This window comes from Equus quagga, chromosome 21 (assembly GCF_021613505.1).
Source record: "Equus quagga isolate Etosha38 chromosome 21, UCLA_HA_Equagga_1.0, whole genome shotgun sequence".
Taxonomy (NCBI): domain Eukaryota; kingdom Metazoa; phylum Chordata; class Mammalia; order Perissodactyla; family Equidae; genus Equus; species Equus quagga.
The window spans coordinates 32262666-32285677 of record NC_060287.1 but is presented as its reverse complement, the minus strand read 5'-3'; the positions used below and the strand labels follow the sequence as shown (position 1 = coordinate 32285677).

At 47.3% G+C, this 23012-nt stretch overlaps 1 protein-coding gene across 1 annotated transcript in view; it reads left to right on the top strand.

The window, feature by feature from the left end:
* Positions 1 to 3261: 3261 nt before the first annotated feature.
* LOC124231264 (claudin-14) overlaps positions 3262 to 23012 on the top strand; it is a 61345-nt gene continuing 41594 nt past the window's right edge. The window contains exon 1 of the mRNA XM_046647950.1: positions 3262 to 3372. The gene's annotated coding sequence lies outside the window, so the exon portion shown is untranslated. The remainder of the gene's footprint in view (positions 3373 to 23012) is intronic.

The window sequence follows — 23012 nt, the reverse complement described above, 5'->3', positions numbered from 1 at the left end:
CCGGCTCTCGCTCTTGCAGCTGGAGCGAAGTCTTAAGGTCTCTTGGAAAAACTGACCATCCTCAGTGAGGTCTGGCATCTGAGAAGTGTTCAAGGTGTCCCCTCCCACCCCTCCTCCACTCAGCCTCCCAACAGGGCCTGCCACACATCTCCTGGGGACGTGCCAGCAGAAGCAAACTTGGTCCTTAAAACTCTGAAAGTTCAAGGCATGATCATTTTAGTTGGAAAAACTGCTCATTGCAACTATAACAACACTCCCATAAAGTGCCAACAGCAGCCCCAAGTTTCATAAATGCAACATCTTGCTGAGATATAGTTAAATATAGAGTGGAGGCAGATACAAACGTAGTTCAAAAAAATACTTTGGCCTATTTTTTTAAATATTTCAGAAAGATTGAAAAAAAAAAGAAGCTTGAATAATTGAATGATGCAAATCCTTGATGAGCTGGGCAACTTGAAGAGAAATGTAGGCACAAAGAGCCTGCCTCCTTAGGGAAATTACAGTGCTTTGCATACCGGTGACTTATTGAAGCTGACGTGGTTGATGGTTGTCTTTGATCTTCTGGAGGGATAAGGGTCCTTCTTGGCTCCAAACAACCTGCATTTCCCCCTGATACCAGGGAGCAATACCTAATTTCTGATGAAGAATCGTCTCTAACAAGAAGCCCCCAAAAGGCTCAGGGACCCAGAGACTGAAGGCTCTTTACCCAACCCAAGAATGGGTTCCTACCTCTCCTTATTACCTCACTTCTAACCGTTCAACCTCAAAACTCCAAGGCTCTTTAAAACACTGCATTTGGATCTCTACTTGTTAAAACTCAATTCTTAAGCCTCCAAAATCTGAGTAACTCCCGTCGCTCTAGTTTAAATGGAGAAAGTGCAAAAGGTGGTGGAGAACCAGAGAGAATCATAGCAGGCGAGGGGGCCCTGCTCCATTCCTTTTTTTCTCTCCATAGGTTTAAGAAATACCTCAACCCCCTCGGGCCCTCTGCATTAGTTTGAGGCTGGAGAGTCGCTCACTTTTCAATTACCAAAAGCCATGCACTCTTTTTCGCTTGATGTCCACAAACACAATGACACTGGCCTGATATTTACAACCCCTCCAGCAAGCAAAATGCAATTGGCACACGCTGCAGTAGCAAGGATTAATAGTGGAGAGCATTGTGGTTTTGTTATTAAGTTACTTTCAGCAATTAGTAAATTTATTGTCCTAATTGTTTTCACATGGCTGCTCGATGCACATGTCTTACTTCACCGATGTCCTTACAGTCTTGGCCCTGTCATCATATTTCAGCGTGATCGCTGCCCGTCTCTCCAAACTGTCCAACCCCATCAAAAGCTGATTTGCAGTCAGGTCAGCAGGAAAGAGGAGTAAGAGTTCATTCCAAAGTCCAAGGCATCTTTGGATAAAACCTAGAGAAATTTCGTTTTGGCTCACGGGGCGTCTGAGAGCGTGCTGCGGGGGAGGGAAGAGCTGCCTGTGGTTAATGCACAGGAAAGTCCAAATTCTCCCCAGCCTCAAATTTGCTGCTCCTTCCTAATCCAGACTCCAGTTCCTCTTAATCCTCCTATGGAAGCAGTCAGGTGGTGGGGGCAGGGATGACATTCTGGGGACTGGGAGAATTTTGTTCCAGTCTCGAGGTCTGAGCAAGATTTCTAGGGTGCCCAGAATCCAGCCATACCTGCCCTGTGGATGGCGTCTGGGTGCCTGGGAATCTTGGCTGGTTCCGCACTCAGAGGCTTGATTTCCCAGTACCCTTCTGCCCGGGAATGGTCATTACTCTTGGTGCTACCCTCCTTGCAAAGAGGGGTGATGGCAGCAGAGTGGGGCCCAGGGTGAGGAACTCACCAGGGCATGGTGTGATTCTGCCTGTCTCCCACTGGTTCCTGAAGGGCACCCACTACCCGCCCAGCTGGCAGGCAGCACCCCTGTAATGAAAACCTGGTTAGTGGGAGCCAGGAGCTGGTGTGACTCTTGTCTTCTCAAGTGTCACCCACCGGGTCCCCAAATTGAAACCTGGCCACTAGTATCACAGCCAGAGCAGGTGCAGCCCAGCATAGCAGGTGGAATCAGTGACACAGGTGCTCTGGCTGCAGGCAGCCTGGGGGGCCCCTTGGATGACTCAGTTTCCTCACCTTGTAAATGGACCCTATAATCATGCTCACTTTAGGAATCAACTAGAAATTTCGACAAGAACAAGGAGAAATCCCAGGAAATGGGGTGGCCCTTGACTTTCCATAGTGCTTTTATGCAGATTAGGTTATTTTTGGCCTCATCACACATCTGGAAAGAACGGAGAAATATATATATTAACTATAGCACAGCGCTTCAGAGTGGGGCCCTGGAGCCAGCTGCCTGGGTTCAAGTCCTGGCTTGATCATCCATTAGCTGTGGCCTTGGGACCCATCGCTTCAATTTCCTCCTTTGTAAAATGGGCACAATAAGATCCATGTCACTAGGTTGTTTTGACAATTACATAAAGCACTTATCATAGTGCTCGATAAGTGCCATCAGCAAATAGTAACATAGTTATTAAATTATAGCAAGAATCTGAGAATAGCTGGATGGAAAGGCACCTCTTGAGCATCTTGAGTAACTTCTCCATCCCTCTCCTCACCCTTGCCGGTAACTGGGCTAATCACAAATCCCTCCACCCGCCACTTTGTTATTTCTCTATTGTCTGTCTCCCCCGACCCAAGTGGAGGCTCCATGAGAGCTTTGTTCTGTCCACTGCTGTATCCTCCCACCTCACACCGTGCATGGCACAAAGGCTTGATACATATCTGTTGGGAAAAAATGAATGAAAAAAGGCAGAATGCTCTCTCTGAGCATCTCTGGCTGGAAACTGGGGCTCCCTACACCTCAGAGGACAGCCCCGGCCCCAGCAGATGGGTCTCTCTGCCTTCCCTTGGGGTGGGGGGCTTGTTGCAGCCTGCTGGGGTTTTCACACCCCTGCTGCCAGCCAGGAGGGGCACATAGCCAGGTTGTGCTAATTAAGCCTCTGTTTTATGTGCACACGTTTGAACCTGACCCGGAGTATGCAAATGTGTTCCCAGCCAGAAGGCAATGTGTTCTGCTGGTGCTGGCACGGGTGTCGTTTCTGAAGAGAGCAGTGCTCCCCGGGGTAGCAGCAGCGGCAGCCACAGGACAGGCTCAGCTTCGGGAGAGACCGGAACCCGCAGCGGTAATTCCACTCCGCTGCTTCGATTTGTCAATTATTCATCCCACGCTGCGCAACGGGCGTAGCGCTCTGCGCGGCCACCTGCGGGCCACTGAGGCCCCAGACCGGCTCAAGGGGCTTCCAAGGAGAGAAAGGGGCGCCGCTGTGCCTCGATGAGCGGCCATGAGCTGGTGTGAAGCCGCCCACGAGGGGTGAGTTCACGGGTTGCAGGGCTTGGCCATCCCAGGGATGCTTCCAGCTCAGCCAGGGGCGCTTCTTTCTAGTCCCAGCCTCGGGGACATTTAGAATGGGCTCAGGCTAGCCCCAAGGAGCTGACAGTGCTCGGTTCCCCGGTAAGTAGGTTATGAGGTAAGAGAGGCCTCCCTGGCTGCCTGTCACAGTGGGGTGGGCTGATCAGGGGGCAGAAACTAAGGAGTTCTTGTTGTCTTTATTTTCATCGTGATGTGAACAAGATCTGGAAACCATTGTGTGAGGCTGGTTCTCCCAAAGAAGTGGAGTCAGAATTTTCCAGGCAGGGGGAGGGAGCGTGTGAGGTTTATTAAAATGTCTTAGAAAGTCTGCAACTAACTCTCAGATGGTTCACACACACACACACACACACACATCCACACATCCACAGAGAGAGGAAGAGAGGATGGCAAAAGAGAGGTGCATCCTGAGACAAAAGAAACTGTAGTTCACAATTAGAAGTAAAACCAAAGAAAGAAAGACACAGACCTGTGCTCTTGACCCATGCCCTCTATGGTCCACACTACTGGGCATTTGGGCCATCGTTTTTAGACTTCGTATAGAAGGCCTTCATATTTGCTGTAAAATTGTCACTGACTGAACTTTTTGCCATTTTGGTCATTTGCTCTTAGAGAAGCTATGTAGTGATAAAAATGCTTTCAAAGTAGAGAATAAGGACAGTTTTATTTCTCCATGTAAGCCAGCATGCTTCCTGTTCTTAAACAATTAGCTCTATAAAACTCACATTTTCCTTTTTGCTTTGGCTGCTGGGAAGCTCAGAGCTGTGTTTTTCACTTGCATTGTAGCAGCTTCTTTTAGAAATAGGACTAGGATGTGATTACTTCCATCCTTTTGTTACTTGGTTCTTATAACATACACACATGCGCACACATACTCCTTTTCACTAGTTTTCTTGTACCTGTGACTTTTATTGCAAGCTCTTTCAAGTCGTCTTTAAAAATAATATTGTCAAGGCAAAAGTGCAGAGCTTCATACATAGTGAACCCTCAACAAGTACCAGGTTGATTAACCGACCTACCGAAAGGAAGGAGGTATTTTTCAAAGATGCAAATCTCTGTCTGAATGCTTCACTTCAATCTTCTCTACACAAATCTGTCCACTTCTAGTCATCATCCTCCTGTCTACCTCTCTCCCTAATTGACGCCACTGTTTGCTTAAACCAGAAATCCAGAAGTCACTCTTGGTTTCCCTTCTTTTCTCAACCCTAACGTCCAACCCATTAGCAAAGCCTGTCAATTCCGTCCCCTTCTCTCCTGCTCCCTGGTCACTGTCTGACGGTGAGGAATATATGATTCCCTTGAACCACAGCAATAGCTTCCACTCCTGCCCGCTTGCAATCAACTTTCCACAGGGGGAGGTTTTAAAACCTGAGTCGCATCATGTCCGTCCACTGTATAAAATGATTCAGTGCCCTCCCATCCACTTAGAATAAAGGCAGACCTGCTCATTGCCACCTACAAGGTCTGGCCCCATGACACCTCTGCAGGTGCATCTTGGGTCATTCTCCTCCCACCCAGCCTGGCCCACCTCATGCGGTTTCTGCACTGGGTGCTCTCCTCCCCCTGCTCTCATCCGCACTGGCTCCCTCCTTCCCTTCCTCTGGGACTTCACCTCAAGTCACTTCCTCAGAGACCCTCTCCTCAAACCCCCACCCACCCCCGTTCATGGCAGAAAGGGGCGGGATTTCAGAGGGCGGTGCTGTCCGATGTCCCCCATCAGAGGGAGAGATAAATGCCACCATTCAATGTGCCCCTTCACTTCCTTTCCAGAACGCATCCATTTGTAATTAGATATATGTATATGCCTAAACACACACACACATATATTTGTTCTTTTGCTTGTTTCATTACTTGTATCTCCCACTAGAGCTTGGACACCATGAATGCAAGAACCTTGTCTGATTTATTCATAAGTGTATGTTCTCATCTGGTATGGTGCCTGGCACATCGTAGGTGCTCAATAAATGAAGGAAGGAATAAGTGATTCAGAGCCCCTTCTCGGCATCCCTTGCATTGATATGAGTAGCCACAGAGACTCTCTAGCCAACGGTTTGGGGTGGGGTCCATGTAAAATGTCTGGCTCTGAATCCTCAGTTCGAAGCCCAGGTGGAAGAGGGTTTCCCTGGTCAGGTGTGAGTAAGAAGCTCTCTGCGTGGTGGGTGGAACCTGGAGGAATGCAGCTTTCGAAGTGGGGCTGGTGGACAGGTGACAGGGGCTTTCCACTGCCTTTATTTCGGTCCCTACCTGGGTTGGGTAATCTCCACGGTTACAGGAGGAGGTCCGTGACTGTCTTGGTCCTGGCTAGGTTGCATGTGTGTGATACCTCTGTCCACACAGACTATGGAAATAAATAGGGTCTAATAGAGGTGCTTCACTTTGAACTGTAGCATCCCACGTGCCTTGATGGACCACCGGAGAGGCAGCCAAGTCTAGCCATCGCAAGTGAATACAGAGAGCCTGGAGGGAACGTGGCAGTTTTCTCTCTAGTGGACATTGGGCAGCACTGCCCTCCAAAATCCTGTCCCTCTCTGTCGTGCTGCTCCACGACCTGCCCGCCCCACACACTGTGACAGTAGTAAAATTGTGGTAGTTATCGCTTTCCCTTTTTCTTGCTAAGCTTTATGACTTGTTCCTTGAAACCCATTAATGTTTGCCCCAACCACTTAAGTTGTTTGGGGCACAGCTGGGGCTCCAGAAAATGGTGTGCCATCAGGTTTACTGTATCTTTGGTTGATCTATACTATAAGTGTTGGACTTTTGTAAACCTCCGCCCAACCTACTGTGGAAATTGTCAAACACACAGCAAAGATCAAAGAATAGTACAGTGAACAACCAGAGACTGTCAGCCTGGACCCAGCGATAGTTATATTTTACCCTGTTCATTCTCTCTCTGTATATATATAATATGTAGACTATATATCTATGTAGATACACATATATGTTTTGTTTTGTTCTGTCTTATCCATTTAAAAGTAGATTGCAAACAATCGTGACACAATAAATATTTCATTCTCCCAAGAACATTCTCCTATAGATCCACAATACCATTCCTACATCTATTGAATTAACTTCAATTTAACATCATCCACCAGCCAGTCCAGATTCAAATTTTCCCAATTGCATCAAAAATATCTTTTAAATCTGGGTTTTTTTTTTCCTCCAACCAAGAACCAATCAAAGGTCCACATGTTGCTTGTTGTGTCTCTCTTTTAATCCAGAAGTCTCCCAGCCTTTTTTGTTATGGCTCTGACTTGTGAACTGCCCGGTCCCGTCGTCTTCTAGAAAGCCCTGTATCTGGATTTGTCCTGGCTGTGGATTTGCTTTTGGTTAAGCAAGGTTAGCAACCTGGTTTAATGTATGAACTGTGCTCTGCCAATAGTTAATTTCTTCAAGATATGGTGCTAGGCAGGTTTATTTATAAACTGTCTACTGCTGAAAAGAATTTAAAGCAGTTTACAATAAAATAGAAAGTCTGTTGAATAAAGAGAAAATGTTTTATAACATGTAGGAGGATGGGAGATGGGATGAAGGGGCAAATATGCCGTAAACATATATTAATGAGGTTTGTGTAACTAAACCTGAGATTTACCCCAGAGTTTTCTGGCTGCCAAAGCAAAAGTCAAAATTAAAAAGTTAAAAAATCATCTTCGGGAAAGATGAGCTTTCCTTGCACTGGATATAAAAATAATTTCTCCCATGGATCCTTAGACAAACAACATCAAACAAAATAATGAGCAGCTTCGTAAACAGTTTCAAAAATGATTCAGGAACATTCTTCACTGAGCTGCTTCTGTAATATAGAAGGTCACCAGCAAGGGCACAACATTAAAATATAACTCAGTGAAATCATTTTTTAAATGAGTCCAGTGTTGGGAGGTTGATTTCTGCATCTAACCTGATGCGAGGACAGAACTGGTGTCCCCTGAGGATGGGGACACCTGGCCCCGACTCTGCTGTGTCTGCTGGCCTCCCCCGGACAGGTCCTCAGGAGCAGACAGGTCCCAGCTGAAGCTGGATGCTGGGACAGAAATAGAGCAAATGCAAGGCTGGCCCCCAGGGAGGAAGCTGAGAGAGGCTGAGCAGTGGGCTCCCCAAGGCAGACAGACCCCCATCCGACAACCTGTCACAAAGGTGGCCACGAGTGAACTTGCAAGCTCTGCTGAGATTTTCTCATAAATATTTGCTCTCTTTGCTTAAGTGCAGAACCCAAGTTCAGAACAGCACAGCCGTGCTGCCTTCCTCCCTCCCCTGGAAAACATTTCGAGAAGGTGTAAGAGTGAGAATGGGTTCCTATTCTCCATGAGGGAGGACCTCAATCTGGCACCCTTCGTGCCAGCCTGCCTCTGCCTCCAGGCAGGCCACCGGGGTGAGTTAGCTGCAGACGGTGCCCCTTGCAGCCTGCACAGTTTAGCATGTCCATTCAAACTTTGGAAAGTGTCTGCCAAAAGACAAAATGCATGCTCTTTCACATAATAATTTTTCAGTTATATATTATATATGACATCATAGAAATTTTGGGCATAGAGAAAATTGATGATCCCACCACTCTTGAAAACCAGCTAAGTCAGTTGCTCAGAAAGGCTCTGGGAACAAGGGGTGGGAACTGCCCTTTCTGTCAGCACACCTGTTTATTCCCTTCTGCAACAGAACTTGCGATTACACATGTATTTATATTCAGATGTATACATGTACAAACACGTGTCTATATTCGTATTCCTTTAGTCTTTACATTTTTTCATATTTATAATCATAATTTGTATATAATTTTTCACAGCACGTTTTCTCACTTCATTTTGTATCATATGCTTTGTTCCATTGCTGAGTAGTCTTTACAAAGTCATTTTTTAAAATAGGTGTAATTTTCCATTGAATGGATGTCCTGCAATTTAATTACCCACCGCCAGAGTTGCGGACAAGTCTGGTGTTGCACCTCTCCTTTTCATCCCACATCAACCGCACTCCTGGGGCTGTAATGATACAATGAGATCACGGCTCCCTTTCCTGGCTTGCAGTGGCTCAGTTTGGCCATCACCGCGGGGGAAGGCGGTTGCCTTTTTTCTTGCTGTGGCTGGGAAACACGCAGCCAGTTCCTCTAAAGTTGTGTCATGTTATTGAAATGTGAGTGTTGGGAGAGAGGTGAGGACACGGCCCTAGCAGGAATGAACCGAAGCTGGGTGGCATTGTGGAAGCGGGGCCCTGAGGCTGGCCCTGGCGGCTTGCTCCTGGTGGAGGACGTCGGGCAGATGTGGCCAGGCCTGCGCTAGGCCGGGAAGGAGTCCGTGCGTCGTCGTGGTGGGATAATGCTGTGGTGATTCTGTCCCCCCAGCCTCTCTCGAATGCATTTGCCCTAAAGCACAGTGTGTGTTCAAGTGGAAGTGATCTGAAGGTCTCTGGGTGTCAGCCGTGCTGGAGGCTGTGGTACGTGAGTCGTCCGGAAGCCGTCTGTTTTCATCATCCTGTCCTCGTCAGAGAGCTTTGAAGTTCATGGTCCTGCTCTGGCTCCCTCGGGGGCTGTCCTGTGCCTCTACCATAACTCTTTTCACAGTCGACCTTGGGGTGTATTCAGATGCCACCCCCTCAAATCCCCCGGGGACTCCAGGATTCCTAAAAAGCAGGGATTATATCTTTAAAAGGATTAACTTCCATTAGTATAACGCCCATTAATATAATATAAAATTATTCATTTCTGTTAATAGAATGAAAAATTTTTAAAAAGAAACACTTCACCCAGTAAACTGAACTAGCACTGTTTTTCTGTGTTCAGCGCTGGCCCTGGGCTGCATGCAGGTCAGGTCTTAGCAATTTATTACCGTGGTATCGTTGCTGCCCTGTGTTCTGTCTACTCTCTGTCTCTGGCTTCGTCTGACCATCAGTATCTTCCCATGTTGACACAATGTCTACATACCCATCCTTTTTAAAGGCTCTGTGATAGCCCAGAGATGATGGGCCTAACCTAACTCTCTCCAGTGCTGGCCACAGATGCTGAGTCCACGGCTGTAAGCTGTGAGCATCTTTAAACACAGGCCGAGTCTCAACAATACAGTATCTAGGGGGTGAATGGCACTGAAGCTCCCTCCCGACCACCTGGAAACAGAGCAGACCCCTCCCTGTGCTCAGTGCCCCTGTCCCTCTCTGGCCAGCTGGACTCTGGTGCCCCCAGTTCCTCCTTCCCACGCTTGCTGAGGGAAGGTGAAGCCAGATGTGCGGTCCCGCCTAAGCTGAGCTGTGCTCAATTACCCACCAGCCCCTCTGAATATGGTTTCTATACAGTTCGTTTCTACGTTCTGGAACTTCAGACCATGCTGAATTTACTTGTTTTATGGCTCGGAATTTCAGGAGCAGCATGACAGATGTTAAACGTGTGAGTCTCTCAGTGCTGGTAAAATAAACCTTAATCAAACTGGGGTGTTGTGACTCAAAGAGTTAGATAGCCCTTAATACATGATGTCAATCACCAATACAGATGTTGCAAGTTGAGTCATTTGGTAGCATAGTAACTTTATATGGTCAGAGAGCCAGCTGTGGACATTTAAGGGGGAAAACCCTTTTTATTTCCATACAAATATATTTCTGATCATAACTTAAATATTTTCTTTAGGCAAAATACTGATTTCTCTTTCTCACCATATTCTGTAGGGAAACTTGATATCATTTTGTTTTTCCACTCCACCAAACTAGCTTTCGAATTAGAGATCCTGCAAGACTTCAATTAGAATCTCACTTTAGAAATAAGTTTGAAGCACGTTTTTTAAGGCTAGTATTCTATCCTCGAGGATTAAAGTCCCACCCTCGCTTGTTGACAAGCAGTAGTGTTTCCTGAGGGCTCGGAAAATCCCTGGTACTAGGATGGGGACCTGAGGTTGGCTCATGTCAAGGTCACATGGTGTCTTCTGGGCACAACTCATTCACTTGACTCCCGACCCAGTTACTAGCATGTTACACTCAAGCATTGTCAGAATAGTGTCCCCTTTGCAGAGAAAATGACTTTTATGGTTGGGCCATACTTAAAGACAACAATGAATTTTCCATGAATTATTGTACATATTTCTTCCTGTGTCCATAAACAGAAAGACCATGAGAAACCCACACGTCCTCATTTGTGAAGAAGGGAATCAGACGAGGTGAACTCCAGGTTTTATGGATCAGTATTTCCATTTCTCCCAAATCCATTTGACTTTGAAATACCAAACCTCGATGCAGACAGACACAAGGTAATATCCTTAAGTGCCGCACGTTATAATGAAAAGTAAATATTATTGATTAAATTTTTAAAAATATATTCTAATTAGGTAGGTAGTACAGAATATATTCTCCTTAATTAAAAAAATAAACATTACAGAAAAGAACTAAAGTCCACTCTGACTCCCACCCCCATCCTAACACCCTCCTGCCCCTCCTAGAGACTATTATTGGTTTGGGGGTGTACCTAATAGAGACCTTTAAAAAAATGCATTTACAGACACATGCCACTATATATGTGTGTCTGTATAGGTATATATACCTGAAAGATATATAGCATTGTTTTTTAAAAAAACGTAATTTGTTTCACATCTTGGTTTTTCAGTCAACCATGAGTCTTGTAGATCTTTCCTGTTTATAGAGGTAGCCCCCGTTTCTTTATCTGGCCTCTTTGAAGATTCTCTTCTGGTCTCCCGTCTCCCCTCCTCCAACCATCCTCCTTGACCCCACCAGGTGCATCTAAAGCATGACTTCCTCCTGCTGTTTGAAAGATTTCCCCTTTTCTGTCTGTTCATTCTTCAGAGCCCCATCAGCCATCATCCATGCGGGGGCTCTCTCCGCCCCCTACCTCTGTCAGACGTCATCCTTATCTCCCCTATCTCTGTAACCTACATTTGTATCTGTTATCGCTTGGATTTCGCTTATATTTTTATCACATGGACTTCCCTTAATCATCAATATAATTAACCTAACCCTCACCTAATAAAGGCTTGTTTCTACGGCTGTCTCTTTTACCAGACTACCTCTGTGAAGACGTGGACCACATTTCTGTTGATCGATCCACCCTGCATGCATGCACAATGTCTGGCTCATAGCAGGTGCTCAGTTAAGGTTGGGTGGTCTGCCCGAGGTAGGGCACATGAGCTTGTCTGAGGAAACTTCTGCCTAAACGTGAGGGCAGAGGGAAGGCGGAGTTGCTGCAGACCAGCCTGTGGCCGGGATTGTTGTGCAGAGGGGACCGCCCCCTCACACACATCCATTTGGGAGACTCGAGGCTACTTCTGCATTTGCAGGGCACAGTCTGTGGCTGAAACGGAATTTGCAAACCAGCTTCCCACAGTGCTTCTGTTCCTGTTAAAAATAAACCCAACTCCATCCATGAGGGTTTGTTTTCTTAAAATAAAGAAAATACTCCACATCCCTCCCAAACCTGCCTTTGAGCTAAAACCTGATGCAAAGACTTAATCTTTAACTGAAATGCAGGGTGAAGCATAAACGAATACTGGCAATGCTAGCCTTTTGAATCGTCCTATGAAAACCCACGTCCCTGGGAATCGCACACTTGGGTATCTGTTATGCTGGGTCCATGGAGGGGAACAGAGTTAGCAGGCCTGCTCTGACATTAACATAATGTAAAAACTATACAGCAGTATTTTGTTCTGCATAAAACATTTCTTCAGCTACATTAATTTCATATGTCAGGTAATGCTAATTTTTTGGACTAAGAAGTATAAATAAGGAATAAGAAAAATATCATGGGAAAATTTCCATAGCTCATATTTCATATATCAAGGGATGCTAATTTTTTAGACTAACAAATAGAAATAAAGGATAAGGGAAAATATTACGGAAAAATGCCCGTAGTGGTTCATTCCTCGTAACTTCACACAAGTTATCAAGGAAGACCGTGACTCAAAGGGTGCATATATGGAATAAGGATTTGAATTTTCTGCTGCAGGGATGGTGGGCAGGAGATGAAGAAAGAAAGCAAGCCGTGTGTTCTCTCTGTTAGAAAGCGCCATTAGCTATAAGTACAGGTTGGGGAAAGTTTTTTTCGATTTGAGAAAATTCTTTGTATGAAAAGACACATCCTTTCAAACATGATTAATATGTCTTGCCTGTGGCTTTCTGCTCAAATTATTTGTAATTCTAGTGAGGAGGAAGCGTTTCTTGCTAGCCAAAACAGCCGTCTGGATGAATACAAATGAGTTTATAAAAGGCTTGAGTTCCTAATGGGGTAGACTCCGTGCAGGTGACCTTCATTCGAGTTCTGTTGCTGAACGCTGTTAGCCACAGCCTGGCTTCATTCTCCTTGGGCTTGGTGGATGCAGGGCCGAGGCAAGGTTGCAGCTCGCTCTGCAGCAGATTCTGCCTGTGGTAGACATGGGGAAGAGGAGGAGGGAGGAAGCTGTTTCCAGAACCTTCCACTGCTTCCAGAACCTTCTGCACCTTCCATAACCTTTTGATGCCTCCACATGCAGACTGTTTCACTGAGCAAAGTCGATTTGCTGGGCAACCTGGGGCCCAGGGTGAATCACTGGTCTCCAGGACAGGAACAGATGCTCCCTGCATGGAGGGACGGCGCTAGGGACCACAGTCTTCAGGATCTACTGATGGGGAAAGAAGCCCAGCCCAGCTCCATGGCTCTGCCCTCCAGTGAGGACCAGGCAGGAAGAGACCTGCAGCCCAGCGGAAAGAGCAGAAACTGGGAAGTGATCGAGTTGCCTTCTTTCTGAGAAGGGGAAGGTTGGGATGTTCCAGAAAGAAGAATTGCCCAGCATTTGGCTTCCCCAGTGCACAGAAGTTAAAAGCTTGAAATCAGATTTGTGGGTTCAAATCCCTCTCAGGCTGTGACCTGGGCAGGTTACTTTTCCTCTCCAGCCTCACCTGCCTTCACTGGAAAAGGTAATAATAACATCTGTCCCAGAGGACAACAGGGACAATTAGATGACTTAAGCGGGGAATACTCTTCCCACACTGCCTGGCACACGTTACGGGTTAAGGAAATGTTAGTTTTAGGTATGCACACTTATTAATAAGGCTATCATTGTTACTTACTCATCTTTAACAATAATTAAAGGGAGTGACAGCTAAAGAAATTTACCTCCAAGGGCGAGACCAGAGAAGTTGAAAACCAAGAGTGATCTTAGAGTATTGGCAACATCGTGTCAAACACTGAAGAGTAAGAACTAATATTTTAAAAAGTAAAAGTTTTAAAATGACTTTGAACAAGAATTAAGTGAGTTCGAGTCAGTCCAGATGATGAAACTGGACTTTTTCCCACTAATTTTTGCCACCTTAGCTCTGCGTCAGACTGGTGTCTAGAAAAGGGACATCCCGGTGATGTGGCCAAAACTAGGGTGTCTGAGGACCCCTCTAAAACTTGAGCTTAATTTTTCCCAAGTAACAAAATAAAAATATGCAACAAGGCAAAAATGAAATTAGGAAGTTAAGTTTAGAGGTGCTTCTGAATGCCTGAACAGCGACAATTTCGTTTTCCTGCCAAACACGGTGAACTGCTGTTTCTCCTATTTTCTCCCTTGGGAATTAAGAAATTATTGCACGATAAGTCATTTATCTTTAGTGCAGGTACAACAAGGCTATAACCACATATTACCCAAAATGGGGAATTCACGTCACATTATTTTCTATCAGTGAGTAATAGACGGGAAATGGGAAATGTCACCACAAGGCTGGCTGGCCATCTGGTCAAAGCTGCTCCGTGCATACAGCAGCTGATCTGCATGGAAATATTAAAGCAACAAAGTCTGAATCTGTTTGGCTTCTCCAGGGAACCTTAGTTCATGCATGGAAGGAAGGCAATAAAGTCCAATTATTCTGGACAGGGCTGCACAAGGCATATGAAAATTATCTCATGGAGGGTAACTCTAAAGCTAAGTATTTTTTAAAACAGCCATCCGTCACTCCAAGTAACAAAATCAAACAAACTGATCAATCTCTGAGGAACTACCCATTAATCAAAAGATGGTGGTGAAATGTTGGCAATTTTTCATCATTCCACGTGTAATATTTTAAATCTGACATGCTGACAGGGTGGTCCGAATATATGAAATTATCAAGTCCTAAAGGAAGGATAAGGAAGCTGCTTAGTGTGGGACCATTTGTGCATTGTCTGTTTATTGTGGATCCCCAAGATTTCCAAGAAAGTGCTTGCTTTCTGCTTATTTGGGGCACACAGTACCTGTAGTTAAAAACGACAGTAATAAGAGGCTCTTACTGCGGAGCATGACTGAATCATTGGGGATACCCAGCGCTTTTCCAGCACTCCCAGAGCCAAGCTTTGGACCGTGGAAGCCCCACGTCTCAGGAGGTCGGCGTATTGGCCCCACCTGTCTGTGCTCGCGAGCTTTCTCACACCGGGCAGAGTGGCTGACTGCAACAGTGGAGATGGATTGTGCTACTCAGTGGGTGATTGAAAGATTAGCTGTAGTTAAACTGGAGTGAAATTTGTCACAGGTGTTATTGCCTGGGCCAGCCTCGCAAGTGTAAAGTGCTGGTAGTTGGCTGGCAGGATTGAAAGTTTATTTGAATGAACACACTTTAAAAAAATAATAACCATGTTCTTCGTCTATTTTTATTTTCTCTACTTCAGTGAAAACACAAACATCCCAACAGGTCCTGCTGGATTTTCAGATCTCTGAGTCTTGCCCGGCACCACACTGTGCCAAGAGGAATGAGCGGTGGTAAAGAGGGAACTTAGATTGAGGAACTGGCATGCTGAGTTCCGAACCTGGTTCTAGATGCTGTATAGCATTGGTCGAGTCAGAGCATCTCTTGGGGGCTCAGCTTCATGGTCTATAAAATGAGAATGTCGAACACTAGATCAGGAGCCAGCAAACTATGACTCATAGGCTGGACCCAGCCCTCTGCCTGTTTTTATAAATAAAGTTTTATTGGAACACTGCCACACCATTCATTTCTGTATTGTCATGGAGGCTTTTGTGCTACCGGGGCAGAGTTGAGCAGTTGCAACAAACCTAAAATATTTACTGTCTGGCCCATTACAGGAAAAGTTTGTCGACCTCTGGACTGGATGAGCCCCATCCAGGTTCCTTCCAACTCTGAAACCTATGGTTCTAGGAAGAAGGAAAGAATATGAGACCTTTGGGTACCTGAGTGGAAGGGACAGCACTGAGGTGGAGAAAGGATCAAAAAGATGGGGACTGGATGGGCCAAAATAAGTGCTTTTTATTTATTTATTCACCTTTTCCCCTCATGGTGTTGCTTCCCCCTGCCCCAGGGGCCGTGCTTTGGGGGCCCACGATGGAAGTGTGATGGGCTGGGAGAGGGGCCCAGCTCATGTTTTAAAGACGCAATAACCCTTTAGCAGCACACGATTCCCAATAAGAAATTGATGATAGCCGTGGCTCGTTGGCGCCATTCTGACAGCCTGACTTTCCACAGGCAGGACAGTTGAGTAGCTGGTGGGTCAGATCTGGTCGGTGGTCTTCATCAGGCAGCACCTGATGCCATGCAGAGGGCATCTGCTCTCGGTCTGCCTCGCTCCGTGCAGCCCACATGTGGCTGCCAGACCCATCCCTGCCCTTCCCAGCCCACCAGTTGTCCACTTGGGAAGTCACCATTCGAAGCCTCTGCCGAGGTGCCGAAAGTCCCCCTCAGTCTGGCCTCCCTGAGCCCTCCAGCTCATGCTGGCTCCTCTGTCCTAATCTGCTCTCCCTGCCTTGACTTTTGGGCTCCCTCCTCCAGTTCTCCTCTCTGACTACTGTGCTGCTCCCGGGCCCTGGAACCTTCTCTGTCTCCCCACTGTTAGCTTCCACCTCTTCCTCCTTCTAGACTCAGCTCAGCGTTCACCTCCTCCATGAGGCCCGCTGGCCTCTCCTTCCTTGGAACTCCTCTAGCATATTTCAGCAGACAGACATCTGCTCGTTCCGTGCACTTCAGTTCTGGCCCCGTGCCACACATCCACACGTCCTTGATCTCAGGGTCCCCGTCTCATATTCCTCTTGTGGTTGCAGGATTGGGCCTTGACTAGGGACTCAGTGCTTAATCGATTATCGAGTGGTTTGGCCAGCCCTGCTGAGGGGGCCTTGGCACTATTCTCCACAGGAGGTGGAGACTGGCGTATTTCACAGAGCACCTGCGTGGGGTGGAGGGTCTGCTCAGCTGTATCAAGGTCCGTAGAGCAGCTTCCATGGGCAGCAGGAGATGGAGAAGGCTCTCAAAGGGTCCTGAACTCCAAGGCCATCAGTCAAGGTGTCCTAGGAGCCGAGGGCAGGCAAAAGTGGAAGCACCGTGCATCTGTGTGCATCCCTGCATGCACCAGAACGATCTGAGAAAAGATGCACGTCCCTGGACCCCCACTCACCCGAGTCCCAGGTCAGTCCCACTCCCACACTGTGTCACGCCTGGTGCAGAGGATGAGGCAGGACATCTCCACCCGGGTCCTGTTTCCCCTCTTAACAAATGCTTACCACTCCTGCTGGAACGTGACTAGGTGGCTGTGTCTGAATGTCACATTTGAATACCAAATGGCTGCATTCGCCCTCATGGGCCCAGGTCCGAGAGGGTCTGATATATAATCCTGGCTCTCGCGTGGCACCCACACTGACCACTCCCCTCGTTTCTGGGCCTCCACCATGGTCATGTGGAACCTAGGCCATCTGCCTTGCTCAAAGTGAGGAGAGCCTAGCTTCTCCCTGTGACTGACTCTCCCGATTTCCCCCATGTGGATTAAAATTCAAGGTAGACAAACACTGCCAGCAGCTTGCACTGTTGCAGGGCATGGATCTCCCTTGTTGTGCTCGTAGAGGGCACCAGCCCTGGTACTGAGGTCACTCGTCTCCCCATTCTGCCATGTCGCTGCTCCACAGTCCTGGGCGCTGGAGGCAGGGTTCTCATTGCTCATGACAGTCACCAAGGCAGACATCCTCACTGTCTGTAGGGCACACACCAGAGGATTGAAACAGGATGGGAAAAAGCCATCTTGCAGTAAAACTTACACTCCTCTCCAACTTACCTTGAGCACAAAAGGCCAAAGCTTGGGAAAGAGAGAAATGTCGATACTTTCCTTCAAATCTGAAACAGTGGTTTGTAATTTATGTGTTAACTCCAGGGACAGAAGCATCTTCTTGCAGCGTACTTGGGTTACCCTCCCCCGCACATCTGTATCCTGTTCTCTGGAAGGAACCATATATCACAGCGTCCTCCAGATGCCGGCACACGGAGTGTGTGCAAAGGAGGGCAGCGGGAAGGGGCAGGACCGAGCTTCCGTCTCCAGAGGGGCTGGGGTGGGGGCGGGGATGCTGGGCTCTGTTCCTCCCGCCTTTGCCGGGCTAGGAGCAGGCATCTTTGAAACCCCCCGCCCATCCTGGGGAGCTTCCCGTGCCTCCTCAAGTTAATAAGTGAGGACAAGGAAAGACGTGTGCCAAGTCAGGATACACGATTTGGGTCTGAGTTATTCCCCTGGGGTTCTGATTCATTTTATTTCAAGAAAGGCTCCGAGCCCACCAGGGTAATGACATGTATTCTTAGATAAAGTAAAGTGGGGTCTGGAGTTGGAGAAAGAGAGGCCAGATGAGCTGAGTGTCGGGTGTGGCTGCCTTGATTATACTGGACATGAAAAGAAGATGAATTTTATAATAAACGTAGGTGCCAGCGAGCCTGCTATTATCTCAGTTTGGAAATCAGTTCAATCCACAAAGAGGAGTGCAAAGATTTTGCTTGGAGGTGCAAGTCTATTTTTAAAGTTAAGGCATTGGGCCGGCCCGGTGGCACAGCGGTTAAGTTTGCACGTTCCGCTTCAGTGGCCCGAGGTTTGCCGGTTCGCATCCTGGGTGTGGACCTACGAACCACTTGGCAAGCCATGCTGTGGTAGGCATCCCACATATAAAGTAGAGGAAGATGGGCAAAGATGTTAGCTCAGGGCTAATCTTCCTCAAAAAACAAAAAAAAATAAAGTTAAGTCATGAATAAACGTCATATAATAACTTGATAGGGATTTTTTATCTGACATTTTGCCATTGAGAGAAAATTCTAAAGCCCGAGGGTATCATATCGGCCTCTGACCTTCATGTCTGAAATACTAAAGATTCTCCAACATGATTTTTAGTTAGGAAATCACAATGCTGACATTTCTCTTGAGAAGTAAGGGGCAAGGAACCAGGATGATAAATGCATTCCTGAATCCTTATGCTGCTGCTCCCCCATCAGCCGGCCTTGGGGCCCCCAGCCCAGCACGAGCTCTGCATCAGGGACCCAGGTGCCCCTCCAGTCTGCATTCTGGTCCCCCACCCCCAGCAGTGACCACCAGCTTTGGGCCTCACTCTGTGGCTCCCAAGACATCTGCCCACACAGATGCACCTCTGATGTGTGGAATATGACTTCCTTGGCCAAAAAAATTCCAAGCCATCCACAGGACTCAATTTCAGGATTTTCTTGGAATGTTGAGAAAATCTGTGTCTTTGCCATGGGAACATTCAGAAGTAGAGGTTTGTGTGGCTCTAGTTACAAGGCGGTCTGTCTGAAGCTATATGACTGTCTGACTGGCTATTCGGCAGCCCACCTCACTCTCCTCTCCTGAGCATCAGTAACCCGGGAAAGAATGGAAACTACCTTTAGAAAATCCTCCCATCTACTTCCTATCCTTATTCTCTTTCTCCATCTCCATTCTTCCCAAGAGGATCCCAGAAGGGACCATGTGATGCCTCATGCTTCTCCCGGAGCAATCCGCTGGCCACTTCCGCGTGGTAGCTCAGATGCTGCCAGGAGCCCGCTGGATGCCTTGGTGGTTTAAGAAGGAGCTGAGCTTTACAAAACAGCCTCCACTTTCAGACGCTTTTGGACATAGCCAAGTTTTTAAATCTTTGATACTCAGTGCCTATCGGAAAAAAAAAAGGAGGGGTTTTTTTTTCCTCCTTTCTGAAATGACAGCTTTTTGAAAAAGTCTGGCCTGCCCCCAAGCCACTGCCATTTGGGGCTGTCTGCTCTGCAAAGCTCACAAATTGAAGCAAGCACCCTCACTGCAGCCTGAGCTATGACAGCATCCCGCGAGAGTCACTGCAGAGCAAGGAGCTGGCTCCACGGGGTGGTGGGAGGAGGGCAGTGTTTTAAGAGACATGCTGGCTCACTCCTGCCAAACATCTAATAAAGATGGATGGCTTGTTTTCTCTTCTCCGCCCAGGTGCCATGGGAGGGCCTCTGTGATGGCCGCCGTGTGCACATGAATGCACGCAGGGCAGGGCTGGACAGGCTTGGAAAGAGATGTTTTACTTGGGGTCACTGTGGCTTCTGGTGGATTGTTTAGAAGTATAGAGTCTGCATCTTTTGTGGGTTGAACTGTGTCTCCCCAAAAGAGGTGTTCAAGTCTTAACCTCGGATACTTGTGAATGTGACCTTATCTGGAAATAGGGTCTTCGCAGATGTAATCACGTTAAGATGAGGTCGTACTGGAGTAGGGTGCACCCTGATCCATTGACTGGGGTCCTTATAAGAAAAGGAAAATTTCTGATGCACAGTCACAGAGGGGGCAGAGGGCCATGTGAAGACAGAGGCAGATAATGGAGGGATGTATCTACAAGCCAAGGAGTGTCAAGGATTATGGACAACCCCCTGGAGCCTTCAGTGGGAGCGTGGCCCTGTGACACCTTGATTTCCGACTTCCAGCCGTCAGAACCATGAGCCAATAAACTTCTATTGTTCTAACTTGAGTTGTTTACCACCCAGTTTGCGGTAATTTGTTACGGCAGCCCTTGGAAACTAGAATACCAACTCTGATGTCTGTGGCTCTTGCCACTGAACCACATGTCCTCACACAACACTGTGAGATCTCATACAAGTACCGAACTGAGTGGCTGGAAGTAAGGGAGACGCTGCGCTGGCCCATGGCATCACGCTCAGCAGGCTCCCTTCCCTGGCGGTAAGAAAGCAGACTTCACTGGACAAAAGGCTTTTGTTGCAGTAAAGCATGAGGTGGGAAAATGAGAATGGAGGTAATGGGCAATTTCCACATTTTACTTTCCGTGCTACCGAATGGTTTACACCTTTACGACGAGAACATAATAATGCAGTTACTTTGCGTGATTGAAAAGTAATGCAAGAAAGATTCTTTAAAAAAAATAGCTACATCCAGGTAAAAATGGGGTGTGTAACCAATGTGGGCAAGATCTTCTTTTTCAGCGGCTGAATTGGGTGAGGTCCTCAGCGTGGAAGGGTGACGGAGCTGAGAGATGAGAATCTACACCGAAGGCTTGTCTCTAACTGGACTTGGGTGGGAAAGCAGAGAAGCCTGTGGCTTTTACTGATACTGATTGGGAGAGAAATAGCCCAGAAGGGAAAAGGAGAAGAAAAATAAAAATACATTTTGCCAGTGCCAAGGCTGTGTTGGTGGAGTTATGGTCTCCTCCTCCAGGAAGCACACCCACAGGCCTGATTTGTAGCTCTGTGTTGCGACTTCTCAGTGCCGGCCTGCTGTCCACGTTGACTGTGTACCTCTTGGTCTCTGTCTTGAAATTTTGGGTAAATTGGGGCATAGATGATATCTTGTCTTTGCATTCCTCTCTCACTGCGTCTACCAAATGTGCCACCAGTGTTCAGTTAACCTCTACATCGTTGAATTAAAGTCAGAGGTGCAGAAGTGTGAGAGAATTTTTTTATCATTTGATAAGATGAAGTTTGCAGTTTCATTTCATTTTTAACATTTTTAACATTTTGAAATTTGAAAAAGAAGTGAAATTTGTAAAGCACAGGACTAGGCGGACTGAAAACTGCTTTCAGACCAGAGACTGAAAAATTTGGGTAATTGTATTAGTCAGCAACAGAACCCACAGGATGTGTGTGTGTGTGTGTGTGTGTGTGTGTGTATTGCGCCTTCCTCCCCCAGCCCCCGGCAACCACTCCTCTTTTTTCTGTCTCTATGAATTCAACTATTCCACCTCATATACATGGAACCATACAGTGTTTGCTCTTTGTGACTGGCCTATTTCACTTAGAACAATGTTTTCAAGATTCATCCACATTGTTGTGTGTATTGGAACTTCATTCCTTTTTAAGCCTGAATAATATTCCATTGGGTGGATATACCACATTTTGTTTATCCAGTCATTCACGAATGGGCACTTGGGTTGCTTCCACCTTTTGGCTACTGTGAGCACGGCTCCTATGAACGTTGGTGTACAAGTATCTGAGTGCCCCTTTCAATTCTTTGGGATATGTATCCAGGGGTAGAATTGCTAGGTCTCACGGTAGTTCTATGTTTAATTTTTTGAGGAATCTCTGTGCTATTTTCCACAGCGGCTGCACCATTTTACATTCGCACCAGCAAAGCACAGGTTTCGATTTCTCCACATCCCCACCAATACTTGTTGTTTTCTGTTTTTGTTTTATTTGTTTTGGTTTTTGTCTTTATATAATGTCCACCCCACTGGGTGTGAAGCAGGAAAATGTTTAAATGAGATCTGACTTGAGCATTTGCAGCCCCCCAAGCCCCTTCATGTCAGTTTAAGTTCGGCAGATCAGTTTGACAGCCAGAGCTGGATTTTCTACCCCCTCTCTGAGTTTGTGATTTAAGAGTAAGTGTTCTTCGACTTCCCTCCAAGAGGTGAGCGGGGTGACTGATTTCAAGCTGGAGATGAGACCGGGAAAGGAAACACACATCTCCATGCAAGGGCTGGTGTTCCGAGCCCACGTGGGAGCCGGCCAGGCCCTCTTTAGGATCAGGCTGAATGAGAAATCATCCCAGTCCCTTTGCCTCTCTTTCTCTCTCTCTGGATCTCTCTCGCTCTCCCAAGCAACCACAATAAGTAAGACTTCATTTCCCTGTTCTCCCTTCAGGGCCCCAGCTCCAACACTGCGAGAGCTTATCCTGGTTTAAAACATTTTAAATCAATAGCAGTTTGGGGCCACTGGAGTTTAATTCAGGTAGACTCCTCTACAAACCAATCGAAACCCGTCATCGCTTCTGGGGCAAATCCTGGTGGATCCTGGGCACACCTGCAGTGGGCCGTCTCCCAGCCTCTCTCGCCTCTTCCCCACTGCACAGCGGCTTTGAGACCCCACTGCTGGCCCCACCCCACACTCCCTCCAGCTCTCAGGAGGCTGCTGTTCCCCTTTCCCACTCCCCCAGGAGAGCTGTGGGGCTTCCTACTCCAGGGGAAGGTAACTTCCATCGAAACAGCCTTCCATTGGGCTGGCTCCTTTGGCCTCCCAGGGGCAGCAGCTCCTGCCTCTGTTAGGAATTCGGATCACACACCGCAGGGTCCAGACTGAGTGGCCACTTGTCTGATGCCTTCCTACATCACACTGGCAGCCCCACTTACCCCTGAGATGGCAGGGGGATGAGTGTCCCCATCTCAGGGTGAGCTCCCTGCCTCCCCAAGGCTCCCTCTCTCCTCCCAGCCACAAAGGGCTCATGACCCCTTCTCCATTCTGCAGTGTGTTCTAGTGCCCAGGGGGCATGGTCCTGAGGACCCAAAGGTCCCCTCAGATGTGCCCAATAGGTTTGAGGCCCCAGACAGGGTTCCTGCTGACTGGTATGTCGGTCAGGATGCATTAGCCCACAAGTAATAGATAATCCCACCTCAACAAAAAGAAAAATGTGTTCTCTCATTGGAGCAGAAGTTCTGAGGCAGGGCAGCCACAGGGTAGGT